Raw genomic sequence first — 13,045 nt, 5'->3', positions numbered from 1 at the left:
TTAACTGTATTCTGCTTTACCTTTGCTTCTCACGGTAACTGTACCCAGGTATGTTATTCTCCTGCCTTTTGGACATGTGGTTTAGCGTGCCTGGCAGGGCGGCAGGCAGTTCTTCTGGTTCTGTGTGTTTATGCAGGTGCAGGACATTCAGGACACACCGCCCTCCTGAGTATTTTGGAGGGGCTTTTCAGAGCAGCCTACCCTGCAGTATTTGAAGGGGCCGCCTATATGTGGCATTTAGTGGGACAGCCCAGAAAAGGCATTTCCTCAGGTTACTGGAAATGGAGCAGTAAAGGGTTTGAAACTAAGTTAAACATACCAGAGTGAGAAATGTTTTAATGACAGGCGAAAGATGGATGCTCAGAAATACACTGTAAGATAACAGCATCATGAACAACACTGCATTAGACCATTCACCACATTTTCTGAACTTTTATCATAAGCTATGTACTGTATGTACTAAAAATGTATGGGTCAAAGAAGTTTCTTGAACATACTATGGACTAGACATTGAAGACTCTTTTTCAAGACTAGACTCTTTTTCTCACAGTGCAAAAACATTTTCATGCTCCTGGAACTAATATTAATAATGATCTGGAGGAGATAGCAGTGGTGTGTCCAGATGTTTTTGACTGGGTTGACCCAAGTGGGGCACTGACTTACGCAGGGGTGGCATGAAGTACATCCGTGCATGCGTGAATACACACACACACACACACACACACACACACACATCAGAAAAGCATTCATTTACCATTTCTCATATCTACTTTAATTACTAACATTACAGTTTCTTTGAAGCACAATACAAATGTAATATAAAGCTTCCATACTTTCTTCTTTAAGTCCTCAAAAAGAAGTTCTCTAAAAGTAGGCTACATACAAAAGAAAACAATGCACATTCAAAAATACTCGTTAAATAGCTGGTTTGAACTAAGGTCCCACCTCTGACTGGGTAGATAGCCAATGATAGCTTAGGATAATGGGGTGGCACCTGGGATGGCCAATCAGATTGCTAACCCTAAGCCACCCTAGGCCACTCCCTGGACAAGCACCTGGAAGATAAACCTCCTTCATGACTGCAAATGAGAGGAATGACCTAATAATATTTGTTAAATATCTCAGTTGAATGAAACGAGATTACAGGCTTCTTGTTTGATATTATTGGAAAAGGCACCTAGACAAAGGAGAGACTGCTAATGATGCAAGTACCAGGAGGGATAATTTTAATGATCTCTGATTTGGACTAATTCAACTGCAGGAAATGTTCGCATATGCAATGCTTAACAACAGCAAGGCAAGACATAATACAGTACACATCAGTGGTAACAGGCTTTATTGAGACATGAGCATATCATCTGCATAACAATTGAAGTCAATATTATGTCAGCTGATGATATGCCCCAAGGGTAGCATGTCGATAGAGTATAAAATTAGTTGAATTGAACAACCTCACCAACTAGTTGTTTTAACCAGTTGCTGAGTTGCTCGAGTACCGGAGACAGGGAATACCAACAACAAACAATCCCAAATAGTAACAGACTGCATAAATGTACAATCTCTGTATTTTTACACCTCCAGGACAAATTGTTGTATAACATCCCATTCTTTTTTATATGTCGTCATGTAATATGTATAAGTTTGTCAAATGTAAACCCACCCCTTGTATCTCTTATTGACCAACCTACTTTGGGGGCGTTTCTGTGTGGAGTTCTCCCCCATGTCTGTGCATGTTTCCTTCCAAAGTCCAAAGACATGCAGGTTACGTGAATTAGCAACTCTAAATTGCCCATAGGTGTGAATATGAGTGTGAATGGTTGCCTGTCTATATACAGAGTGTACACTGCCTCTTGCCCAGTGTGAGCTGAGATAGGCTCCAGCTCCCCACAACCCTGCAAAGCATTAGTGGGCATAGATAGTGGATGGATATGGAAAACAAGGTTTCTTATTTCCAGATATAATTTTTGTCTCATTGAGATTGAACTGACCACTGTTGACCCAACTGTTGTTGAGATGACTGCAACATTTTCACATCATTTAGTTACTTTGCCATACCAAAATACCTATGAAAAAGTCATCTTTCCAACACAAATTAAATCCCTATAGAGAAATGTCATTGTTTATACTGAGATATACAAAGTCATTTTGAGTACTCTCAACTTTTGTAAAGATGACTGGTCAAAGTTCAGATGGTATCTTCACTATTAGAGCAAAGTTGTGATGTACTTGATATTTTCCTTACACAAAGTATCAGATCCCAGTTGCCTCCGTATAAATAGAACCAGACTGTTCAGGATAAAAACAGGGCTTCCAGATAGCCAGGGTCACAGTTCATCTGGCAAAAGAACATTGGTCAGCAGCAGCAGTAATAATAGGTGGACTATGCCATGGATTCATTGTCAGGAAGGCAGGAAAGAAGAATAGCCTTGCCCTGCTTGGCTCACCCTGTTCTGCAAAAAGTTTCCGGGATAATGAATTCCTCTGGTTTGGTCAGCTAACAGGAGAAATGAGGAGAAAGGGTTAGGAGGACTAAAAGTATGAGAGGGAAGGTCTGGGGAGTTTATCCAGTAAGCACTTAGAGCGTTAACAAGCCCTCTGTATTGTGGATAATTGCAGATTACTGGTTAGATAAGTGGATTGACTAGAAACGGGGTAGTCCAGAAATGCATATGCATAAAATAACAGATTCAAGTTCAAGGTTTTATCTTGTCCCTGAATGTAGAGGAAATTCAACATGTACAAGTCTTCAGGAATCCTGGTATTTCAATCAGATAAACACGTTAAAATACCAGAGGAAACTCTGTTAAAGAAAATCCTGCATTGACTGAATTTAATGTGAATTAAAAACCAGGCCTGTTGGCTACAGAAAGCAGAGTTTGATCCAATAGGCATCTATCTGTAACTCTTCACATTAACAACCTACATTGGGGCTGGCTGGATTTACACAGGCTCAAAGTTTATAATTTTTTAACCCTCCAGTATGTTCCACTTTAAAGCTTGTGAACTTTGGCACCAGCTTAAAATGAGCACATGCTCAATAAGCTATACTGTTGCTGCATGAGTACAAACACAGATGCACACTTAGCGCACACCTTAAAACACAGTATGCACACACACACACACGATACACTGCGCTTCCACATCGGAGTGAACTAGGTTGAGAAATTTGAAAGAAAACAAACAGGATTCCAGAGCGGTGCGGTGTGGCGTGAGGCTGCTGGACTGAAGCACAAAGAGAGGCCTGTTCGCAGCGTACAGGAGCATTCCAGCTAACAGAACAGGCTCTGGGACACTGTTGACCTAAGCTACTTTAGAATGTTTGTGCAATACCTTTTGACCACTTGATTAAAAATATCGTTTGATGCTGGAGCGGCCGTGTCCTAGCAAAGGGCAGTTCAGACTGGTCTGAGCAGAGCAACATGTTGCTGCATGAAGGGAAGGCTCTTATGAATAGGTGAGCACTGAGCCGTTTGCCTGGAACAGTGAGCCACAGTTGAAACCACTGAGGATGACCATCCTGCTGTCTGGCACTTGATTTTGTAATTATATAATATCAATGCTGCTGAAAGACAGGTGTCATGTTAGACATTGTGCCAACTTTTTGAACATAATGGGCTATCTAGGGATGGCGGTACATCAGTTTGTCCACCACTTTGGTCTAAACTGAAATATTTCTATTGTAACTATTGGATTGGTTGCCATTAAATTGTGTACAGACATTAATGGTTCCCAGACCATTGGTGGACCATGGTTCCAAGCCTCTGCTGTACTTTGTGTTTTGTGTTAATTAACTAATGTTAGCATGCTAACACGCTAAACTACGAAGGTGAACATGGTAAAGATTATTCCATCTAAACATCAACATGTTAGCATTGTCATTGTGGCAATGTAGCATGCTGATTTTGATGCATTTAGCTTAGTCCTGTATCTCACAGAGCCTGGCAGGGCTGTTGACTCTAAGTCGTATTTCTTCACAGAATCCAACTAAAAGGAAACAAAACCTTGAACAACACTAAAACTAATTTCCACATATAATAAGTAAACTGATAATATGATAATAAAGAATGTCACTCAAAAGCCATTATGTTTTAATTGAGCTGCTTTGAAAATTTGGATAGGGACTATAACCTGGATCAGAGAATACATAAAATGGCTTTAGAGAGACAGGTAGTGTTTGTTGATTTGCTGCCAAAGGTTTCCAAAATCTTTTCACCAAATGCTGAATTGTTTCTTCTAAATGTCTTTCATCATACAAAGGGTCTAGTTCCAATATGTGCAGGGCTTATGTTTAGACAAGTGGGCTGATGAGAAGATTGAGATTTTGGATTACTGATTTGCCAAGAAAATGTAGATCAGGGAAGTGAATGCGACCTGCTCTCCTCTCCTTCAGCTAATACCATAGAAATGTCCTTGAGCAAATTTCTTAACGTCCAAATTGCTTTGGTGGAGCTGCCCAGTGAACCGACACTAGAAGACTGTGGTTGCACTGGGCAGCTGCCAGGTATGAATGTGTGTAACTTTGTATGTGTGAAGAAGGGTGTTGATGAAAGAGAGTATGTGTGCTTGGCAAATATTCCCAGGATAAATGAAGTCAAAAAGCAAAAGTCTATACTGAGATCTAAAAAGAAAATGTTTGATGTGGTGGCATATTTGTGCTTTGAGGATGGAGTTAGCTGAAGTCTTGCCCGAGCCTGTTTAGCTTGTTGTGTATCTTTTGGTTGAGAAGATGCTGCCTGAGCCCACAGAGAAAATCTAAAGACAAATAATCAATGTTTCCACAAAACTGCACCAATTGATCTTGTTGTCAAAGCCCTAATAACGATGATGATGTATGTAATCTCTTATGGTATTGTCTCTCTCATCTTGTCTCTTTTCATCTCATTAATAAAGTTCATCTCATCTCATCAGTGAAGTTTTAATCTTACCTAGCCTTACCTCTTCTTATCTTGTCTCATCTTATAACGTATCTAATTTTACCTCCTCTATAAAGACCATGTTATCACTTTTTTCACCTCATTAGTAAAGTTTATCTTGTCTCGTTTTGTCTTAATTTTCGTTTCTCATCGTATCTCAGTATATCTCATCTCATCAATAAAGTTTGTCATCTCATTTTATCTTATCTCATTACATCTCACCTCATAAATAAATTTCATCTTATCTCATGAGTAAAGCTAATTTAATTTCATCTCATCAAACCTCACCTCTTCTCATCTTGTTTCATATCATCTCATCTTGCCTCCTCATTAAAGTTCATCTTAACTATATATCTAGATATCTTTTTATCTTGCCATTTCGTATTTCTTTTTTTCTCTCGCTATTATCAATTTTTTCTCATCTTATTAGTGAAGGTCATCTTGTCTCTTTTCATCTCATCAGCATGGCTTTTCATTTAATTTCACCTCATCTAACCTCATCTCTTCTCCTCTTATCACATATTATATTATTTCATCTTTTCCATAAAAGTTAGTTATCTCTTAATGCATCTCATTAGTAAATTTCATCTAGTCTCAACTCTTGCCATATAATGAATGTTATCTTGTTTTTTCCTTATCTCATTAAAGTAATCTCATCTCTTCACATGCATGTAAAGCAATATGATGTAATCTAATCTCCTCTCTTATTTTATTTTTTTGTCTAATTTTGTATTGTCTCCTTTCTTCTCATCAACAAAATTAATCTGATCTAATCAATAAAATTCATCTCACATCTCATCTCACCAATAATGTTCATTTTGTCTCATCTAACCTCACCTCTTCTTATCTTGTCTCATCTCATTTCATATCATCTCATCTTGCCTCATAAATTCCTGTTATCTATTTTTTTCCTCATGTCTTGTCTCATTTCATCTCAATTTCATCTCATCACTAAAGCTAATATCATGTCATCTCATCTAACCTCACCTTTTCTCATCTTGTCTCATCTTTTATCATGTGATCTCATCTTGCCTCCTTATTAAAGTTATAAAGTCATCTTGTAGGTCATCTTCTCTTATTTCATCTCAGTTTCATCTCATCAGTATAGTTCATCTCATGTAATGTAATGAAATCTCATTTTGTATTATCTCTATATCACCATTGTTGTCTCATTTCATCAATTAAGTTAATCTCGTTAAGTTAATTTAATTTCAACTCATCTATTCTCACCTCTTTCATATGTCATTACATATATCATCTCATACATACTTATATACATATATCATTATCTCTTTTTTTCATCTAATTTTATCTCAGTCCCATCTAATCTGTGTCTCATCTTGTCTGGTCTCGTATCAGCTATATCTTGACAGTTGAAGGTAAATGCCAGACAGTGAAATGGAAACAAGCAGTCTTAGAATCCCCCTGGTGTGAAAACATGACGAACATATCACAACACTGTGAGTAAACCGAGGGCCTCCCTCCTTCACTCTTTCCCTCACGTGAGCTCTCTATCTACCTCTTTGCTTTCCTCTCACATACATATCCTTCCTCTCTCACAGACGTATCACTATTCATATATCTGGTGTGTTTGTGACAGCAAGCTGTGTTTGCTGAATAGCTTTCACCCGACCACCATTGCCCCACCCATCAACCCCTCTTAACCTTTGCACTCGACAGTCCCACCTGTCTACTCAAACACACTCACACACACACTCTTCACACCTCTTGTTCTGTTTGCTTTGTCCACCTCTGACGTCAAACGCCTTTCAATACAGCTGATTAACAGGTATAATTCGCTCAGGGCCAGGATCTGTAAAATAATGGGTGTTCATTCCTGCTTGTGTGGTGTTGTCTGGTAAGTCGACCTCATTGAGGAAATTAACTGAAAAATAATCTATCCCAACAAGTGTTTTAAATCTCAACTTTAAATCTTCCTTTGTGCAAACAAAGAACACGTATCTTTAAAATCTATGAATGTGTCAAATTTTTGAGGAATTAATCATTCAGCAAAGTCTGCAATGCTAACACTTTTAACAATCGTTATTATTATATTACTGTCACCAGAGTGATATTTGAGTTGATATTTGATAACCAAAAAGTACTTCTTCAAGTATACCATAAATACTCCAGTACCACCAGGGAAAAAGTTAAAGGCCCTGAAAACCTATTTTCTCAATCTGCTTCTTATTATCAATAATAGGATCCTACATGAACACAAAATTTTCTGCAAAAGTTTGAACAGTTTCGATTATTTCATGAGAAATATTTGTACTTTTGTTTTTGGCCTGGTTTTTGTCACTGGTTCAGAGTGGGCGGAGCTCAGTTGAAAAAAGGTGATGTCATGTATTTCTGTGCACCAATCAAGATTTTGCAATATATTTGAATTGAAATGTGTTGACAGTTGTGTGGTTGTTTCTTCATGTAGCCATCACTGTTAAACAAATCTGGTCGAACCACACCCAGACTGTCTTGATGAAGCAGATTAGTTGAGTTTTGAGTGTTAAATTCTTGATAAATAATAAATATTTTTCCAAAGTTTAACTTGATGATATTTAATTTTATAGACAAATGCTTAAGAATTAAAACCAAGAGCTAAAGCTTTGCAATGATGCCCCAGCAATGCATTGACCGGACATGACTGTCCCATGTAGCTGTGCATCAGTGACTTAAAGTTTTGTTTTTAGTTTTTTAAAATCACATCTATCATGTGTTCTGTCCAGCAAGTTCTGTTACAATTACATTTTATAGTCTACTATCAGTCTAAAGAGTCAAATACGTTAGGCTGCACGTAGCCATCACCATGGAAGAACAACAAACATAGAAAATGATGTAGATCTGGTTCCCTAATTACCTCAAATATGTTGTTTGGATGGGAAGCCGTCTAGCTTACTCTGCTGGCAAGTTTTTCCTGCTTCATCCAGATCCTCAAAGTGTAACTGTAGTTCAACAGGAACTTCTAACCCAGAGCCAAATTCCTCCAGTCCCACCATGACAAACACCCACAATTTATTACCTACCATTATAGAAACTGGGAATCAAATACCTACCAGTGTACTAACCCAGACTCTAATTCCTATGGTCCCACCATGGTTAAGCCCCAGAGTTAAAGCCTTACCACTGCATAACAATAACTACAGCTGAAGCTTGACAAGGCCTTGCTACTAGTGTGCGTATGTGTGTCTCTATTTGTGTGTATGTGTGTGTGGTCTGACCAGTGCCCACATCCTTCCAGAGCAACACCATGGCCACCTAGGAGACACACATCCAATACCTCCATGCCTTCTACACATCCATTACCTCCATGCCTTCCTCCATCCCTACCTTCATCCTTCATTCTTCATTCCCACCAACGGCGTGGCAGCTGGAGGTTATGACGTCTGTTACGTTATACAAGGTCACCGTAGTTTGTCTTCCTGCATTTTTTCTCCTGGTTACATTCCTCCATACAAACAGTCCCCTACAAATATGGGGGATGATTTGAGGTGAGCAAACCAGGATGGTATTTAACTTGTTCACACAAGATGTAGCAATAAATATTTGAGGTGGAGGTTTATGAAAGGCTCCCTTACTTTTTCCTTTGTTACAAATGAATAGATCAATTTGTGCTGTAATCAGAGATGTCTGCAGGATGAGAAAGCAGGAGTTCAGGAAATTGAACACAAATCACCCTCAGCCCACACCTAAGCTACAACTCTCGGTTTTAAAGTCAGCATTTAAACCACAACGCTGAACTATATGGAACAAGTAGTTATAGAAAACAAAACAAAAAATCTGAAAACCGGGAGGTGTTTTTCATTATGCAACCCACCCAGACTCATGAAAATAACGGTATCCCTGTGATGCAGAGATGTGGAACACATAGGCATGTGAGATATTTACAGTAATAGCTTGAGAAACTGCAGGGTAGGAGACAGGGACAAGTGGCTAGAGCTAAAAGTAGTACAGCTATATGACAACAGCCACAACTGAACGAGTCTCAAACTGGAAAATTATATTTCAAACTGCAAGAGGTAATAAGGTTATGGCCTACCTAGTGTAGTCTTCCAGATTTTTAAGATGTTTAAACCTGCAAAAAGTTATTTTTTAGCCACTTGGGGGGCAACGCAACATGCTGTGAACACAACACTGACATATTATTACTTTATGAAGTTGATGTTGTGTTAGCCAGTTGCTAACTTCTGCTGTTCTGCTGGGCGAAAAAGATTACTGTGGGATTTTTTGTTGAGAACAGCTGCATACAGCAGCGGTGAGACTGTATGAAAACAGTGCAGTAGAAGGACGAAAAATCAAAACCATGAGCTGAAAGAAGTTAAAAAGCTCTGTAGGGCTGAGGGGAACTGCAGTCGAGTGATAATTCTCTTTGTCATTTGATCCATTGTTTCAATAAAAAATTAGTGCAGCTTTAAAGATACTTTATCAGAACTGACAAACTCATATTTGTGGTGACACACTGCTAGATATCGCATGAGGCAGGAATTGAGGATGAAAGAGAACACGGTCCTACTCCCACCAATAAAGACTCTATTAATTTGTCTTTTTCGCAAATGCAATGTGGGACTGACTTATGTGTTACTAAGGGTAACATAAATAGATGTTTTGACTTTCTTGTCCCTTTGGTGTCCTTTGGTATGAAAAGACCAGCCACTTTGGTAAACATGAGTATGCTGCATGCTGTTTACTGACATCACATCACATGTTTTCTGGTTTTTGAAGTTTTCTAGGCATTTACCACTAGCTCCCACTTGCAGCCACGAGCATATTAAGTTACCCGCTGTAGGCTTAAATATGAGAGGCTGTCCAAGTTCAAAAACACAATATCTACTTGAAGTTAGTTATTTGTTTGTTTTTCAGTGCAGAGGGAATAAACTGTTCTGCGCAGGTGTACTAAGGTTTTCTTCAGAGCCTGGAATTTTAACTTTGAAACGGCAGGTGAGTGCAGCGGTTTCCTCTCAGCGTAGAACATCCTGTCACATACCTGAGAGCTACTTCCTCTTCAGAAAAACATCAATATTTACCAGAATACACAGAAGCCTCTAAATCTAAAAAACCCCTTACCTGCTTAGCATGTTTTTCTGTTCTAGTGCCAGTTGTCATCCCACCAGTGCCAGCTCTACCACATCTTTATTTATGACTTTTTTCTTCTTTCTAAATATTCCTTTTCAGAAAGAGTACACCTCAAGGAGAACATTTTAACAGCAAACACTCTGCATTCCTCCTGCCGGACCGTAGCTGGACTCCAAAGTAAAGTTTACATTCCTGGGCTGCTGGGAGGAATGCTGCCCTCTGGGGCTCTGGACCAGACCTGAGGATTACAAGTCAGGGATCACAGATGGAGACTGGGATGCTCAGTTAGAGGTACGTTTTGAAGATGTCAACAACACAGGCTCATTTATACAGACTTTAATGGTTTGACTTTTAACTTTGTGTGGCATTGATCAGATCTGCAGACTTGAGGAGGAAAATGCATAAATAGCTAATTCTTTATCATAACTGTTGATACTTTATCGATCATTTTGAGTTACTTTGTCACTCATGGGAACTATGGCTCTGGAGTGGCTGTGAAAAATGTAAAATATATTATATGAACACTGGCATAATATCTATTTTAATTCTCAGAGCTTATGATTTTATATGAAGTCTGACTAAATGTTGATACAGGTGTGATAATGATGAAACGGCTCAGTCAAGTCTTCAGCGAGCCAACAAATGAGACTAAATTTAACAGACACACACTCAAAATGTTCTACTATTTAATTAACTGACTTCTCAACCTTCATATCACATATCAGTACTCAGGATAATGTGCTCTACAGCATTGAAATTGTGTCATTCAAGTTTTAGTAACCCTTCAAAATACATGTTGAATTAACATTACCCTAAGGTAAATGGAGTTTCTATTAACATGATTGTCCTGAAAGAGAGCTGACATCCTGTGGGCTTTAGCTAGCCCTAAAAATAGTTAGGGCACCTGCAGCCATAAATACAGTACTGTAGATGTGCTGTGATGGAGAGGAAAGGACAGGAGAGAGGAGAGGAGAGTGAAAAATTGGGATGCAGTTACAACACCGACAAGGCGATTTCAGCTGAAAAAATAATGAACTGCTCTATAGCTATTACTGCTCCATCTGATGATAATTATTATTAGCTGATCTGATCTGCACCCCAGAGCAGAGCAGGGATTCATTGTCTCACTGAAGGACACTTCTGCATGATGGTTGCTGAAGGGCTTGAAACCGAGCAGCCACTTTGAAGGACAGTCTGGACTTTGATCTGAGCTAATTAACATGGATCAGACCATGAAATTCTCACACGGGAGAGATCTGATGGAGTTAGCAGAGCTTGGTTTCATTCTATTAGTGTATAATATCAGATGTATTATTCTAATCACACATTTATGCCTTGCATGTGTTTACAGTTATAAATAGTGGGCAATGACAGTATACTGTGTGGCTATTGTATTATTGTACCTACAATAATACCAATGCAAGGTAATAGCATTACATAGTGGCATGTTGTGGACTTTCACAATATGATGGTTATGTTAAGCAGTTCAGCACTGCCCCCTGCTGACAGCAATAATTACTTACTTTTATCTGATGCAAAGAGATTTTTTTTTAACAAAATTTAAACATTAGAAGTGCATTGAGAGTTTTAGAAAACAATTGCGTATTTACTGTGTACAACTGGCACATTAAACATTACTCACATTTGTGAATCCAAATTTAATCGACCTACAACTAAAATACCAATACAAATTACAATACACATTTTCATTATGTCAAAAATATTTCTGTTTCTTTAATGAAAGAGTTGTGTCTCTTCCTATTGTTTACAGTTTATAGGATCCCTATTAGCCTCTGCTAATGTGGTTGCTAGTCTTCCTGGGGTCAAAAAATACACACAAATGAAATAAAAAGAAACAGAAATTAATTGAAAACAAAATTGAATTGGTACTTAACCCTGTGTCTTTGCCCCAGAGAGTCGCCTTCACTGTTATAATGTTAATTATATTTTTAGAAGAGCTTCTTTCAGCTTACTAATGGAAAGGAAAACTAATAGCAACTTGTTATGTCCTCCAATTCTTTTTCTAATGACACACCTAAAAGACCTGACTTCAGTGAGCTCAGCTCACCTTATTATTTCCTATGTGTCTATCCATCTCAACCCAAACACCCCCCTGCTTTCTTTGCCCTAACTTTGCACCCAGTCAAACTTTCCTCATCCTCCTCAGCTGTGACATTTCTGTTTGGAAGGAAAATCCTGCTCAGCTCTTTGCAGCAAGCTGCTACTTTCTGTGTGTGTAACCAGCCCAAAATACTCCCTGTCCTTCTGACGCAGAGTTCAACCCATTTTCTGCCCCAGTGGTGTATTTACAACACTGTGTCCAAATCTTCCTCATTTCTCACTCTGCCAAGGAAACTTGCTTTCTGCGTCACAGCAGTCTGTTACTTCCACATCCCGATCCAACTCCAACACTGTCTGTTCTGAAATATACAAGCCAACTCCTGTCTGCTCCTTGATCTCACCGCCGCTGAAACTTACTTTCTTACGTCTATGGGGTAAATGAGGAGACAACATTTAATGTGGTTTTTAACTCTTTTCAGACCAGATTTTATGTTTCAAAACAAAAGGTGTACCACAGTGAGTACCTCTTATTTATATATTTTTTAATGTTTCTATATTAAAAATGTTGTTTGTCACATGGAAAGTGTAGATTTTCACTTTTATGCAGATGACACCTTGTCATGTTTGGCTCAGCCCCAACAATTAATGAGGCATTTACTCAGCTGCAGAGTTAATAAGGTTCAATCTTATAGCCTTGAGAACGGAAAATACTGAGTTAATGCTGTTCTCAAGAAACAGGAACATGCTCTTGCATCACAGGCAGATACAATTGATAACTGTATTAAATGAACAGCTGTTGCCAACATCATGCTAAGTATCAATACTTTGCACTGACATTCCCTATTATGCAACAAAGTTCAGCCAGTACGCCACTGATGTTGACAAAAGAGGGTAATAACATCCAATCTTTGTTTTCTGAAGTCACTTGTACCTTAATAAGTAAGGAGTCCTTTAGACTAGAGTTAAAAATAGAATGAACTTTAAGTGGTAAATTTGAATTTCAT

General features: G+C 38.5%; 1 long non-coding RNA gene across 1 annotated transcript; it reads left to right on the top strand.

Annotated features, from left to right (window-relative positions):
- The first annotated feature begins 39 nt into the window (after positions 1 to 39).
- LOC122863576 lies at positions 40 to 10,265 on the top strand. Its single transcript, XR_006375040.1, has 4 exons — positions 40 to 6,771; positions 8,149 to 8,398; positions 9,768 to 9,845; positions 10,080 to 10,265. It is a non-coding gene; the product is annotated as an uncharacterized LOC122863576 (long non-coding RNA).
- The last annotated feature ends 2,780 nt before the right edge of the window (positions 10,266 to 13,045 follow it).

This window comes from Siniperca chuatsi, linkage group LG16 (assembly GCF_020085105.1).
Source record: "Siniperca chuatsi isolate FFG_IHB_CAS linkage group LG16, ASM2008510v1, whole genome shotgun sequence".
Classification (NCBI taxonomy): Eukaryota; Metazoa; Chordata; class Actinopteri; order Centrarchiformes; family Sinipercidae; genus Siniperca; species Siniperca chuatsi.
The sequence above is the reverse complement of the archived record's forward strand: the minus strand, read 5'-3'. Positions and strand labels throughout refer to the sequence as shown.